This window comes from Vitis riparia, unplaced genomic scaffold, assembly GCF_004353265.1.
Source record: "Vitis riparia cultivar Riparia Gloire de Montpellier isolate 1030 unplaced genomic scaffold, EGFV_Vit.rip_1.0 scaffold639_pilon_pilon, whole genome shotgun sequence".
Lineage (NCBI taxonomy): Eukaryota > Viridiplantae > Streptophyta > Magnoliopsida > Vitales > Vitaceae > Vitis > Vitis riparia.
Window position 1 is genome coordinate 108,669 of NW_023269721.1, and position 2,490 is coordinate 111,158.

Consider the following 2,490-nt stretch of genomic DNA (forward strand, 5'->3'; position numbering starts at 1 on the left):
ATGATGCCGGCTGCAAGGTCCGCTTCCACAGAATTGGTCAACCACGACAGAATCATACTGTTGCATTGATTCCATTGTGCATATTCTTCTGGCTTTTTCTCGGACGATGGCGGCTGTATGGTGCCTTTCAATAAACCCGATTTTATTTTTTCCTGTAAGGGCATGGATGATTGCCTTACTCCACAACTGGTAATTGGTACCATTTAGTTTGGTTGAAACAAGTGTACATCCAGGCTGATCCGAATGATGGACATAGAAAGGATGTGAGGGATCCAAGGGTTTAGACAATGTAGAACCATCTCCGGACATGGCCGGTTTGTTAGAAAAGTAGAGCGGAAGAGAGTCTGCAGAGTCACCAGAAACCTTGCTCTGATACCAACTTAATTAAAGAAGATAATAAAAATGGTTTTGGAAGATGTGTTTCCATTGATTTGATACTACTATTTATACATGTTTAGTACATATCCTTTCCTATAATCAAGCCAATCTACAAGCTATTTAGAGTAATATTATCTTCTAATTACAACAAGATAATTACAACTTAAATACAAATTATCTTTTCCTAATAAAAGACCCTGCAAAGGTGATTCCGGAAGCGCTAGCTAAAGCGCTCGTTTATTACTACCCGTTTGCGGGTAGGCTTGTAGAAGGGTCTAATAGGAAGCTCCTGGTGGACTGCACCGGGGAAGGCGTCTTGTTCGTTGAGGCTGATGCAGACACCACACTGGAGTATCTGGGCGATGCCATTCAGCCGCCTTGTCCATGTTTTGAGGAGCTTCTATATGATGTTCCTGGCTCGGGAGGGATCCTTGGTTGTCCTTTGTTGTTATTTCAGGTCAGAAATCTTTTATGGAAATTGATATCTAGATACGATAATATCCGGATATTTTAGGTTGTGTATGATTGTCCTTTGTTGTTATTTCAGGTCAGAAATCTTTTATGGAAATTAATAATAATAATAATAATAATAAAGCCATTGTCCAAATAAAAATAAATAAAATAAAATTAAAGTGGGTGAAAGCCATGAAAGAAAAAAGGGTAGAAAAAAAAAAAAGGAAGATGAAAATAATAATAATAATAATAAAGCCATTGTCCAAATAAATAAAATAAAATAAAATTAAAGTGGGTGAAAGCCATGAAAGAAAAAAGGGTAAAAAAAAGAGAAAAGGAAGATGGTAATAATAATAATAATAATAATAATAATAATAATAGGGTATAAGGAAAAAAGAAAGAAAAAAGAAAATAAGAAAAAGAAAAAAATTAAAGTGGGTGAAAGCCATGAAAGAAAAAAGGGTAAAAAATTACAGTTATTGATTTATATATGTTAATTTCTTGATCTCTTTCTCCACTCATTATTCTTTCTATCTAAAAGTTTTGCAAAAAATGTTATGGGCTTAATTTCTACTTCCACTAAGGTTAAAGAATTCCTTGTTTTATAGAATAGTGTGAAGGTGTTTGATAAAACTTAATATTTTTTATTTAATTATTTAAGTTGATTTTAAGTTAAATCATACTTTGAATTGTTAATTTAATTAAAATTTGTTACTTAATTTTTATTTTAAATATTAAAATTATTTAATAAAAAGATCCGTTAATACTGGAATGGTATGCTAATACAAGGACAAGCACATACAGAGGTCTGATAGGGCACTATAAATGCGCCTCTGCAGAAAATAAATATGAGACAATGCATTACATGCAGGGCATGCCAATGGTGGTCCAAGGGAGACAGATCCCATCAAATTCATCTCACAACACTGTAGATGAAATTCATTCCCCTTTTCGGGTTTCTTTTCAAACAGTTCACCTCATGTGATACTTGGCATTTAAGAAAATTCAAAGCAGACAAAGATGGATAGGAGCTCACTCTCTTGCTCATCCAAGTCGAGGCTGAGCTCTCTTTCCCTTGTGCAACATGCCAGTCTTCTCCTCATCATCATCATCATCTTCTTTGTGATATTTTGGCCTGCATAAACCCGAAAAACCCTAATGCATTTCAGTCTATCAAGCAAACTAATTTATATGCCTTATTTTCTGATTTGATACTTTGTTAAGACAGAATGCATAAATACTCTTTTTTGAATCCGGGTTTTCAAAACCCGAAAACTTTGGGAGATTAGGTCATTTGTAGATGACTCAGGCCGAAAATTGAGTCAAAGAACAGACCCACATTGCTCCAATGAGCCTGAGCGCATCTGATCACAACTTCGAAGGTATGTGATTCACCCGTTGAGCTTCCTCCATGGAAGCGACCACGGTACCATAGCATACACCACATGGACTGGACCAATGAGAGGCTGCCACGTCATCAAAACGTGGAGCACTTTTGTTTCGCGATCCAAGATGTTTAATGACGTGGCAGTCATCCATTGGCTGCCTCGATTTACGACCCCATTGAAATCCGAGTTGACACGGATCCAATGACTCTTGAACTCCGAGTCCAGCTGAGCAGGGGACCGAGTTGAAACATAATTCCATTTCAGAGCTTTA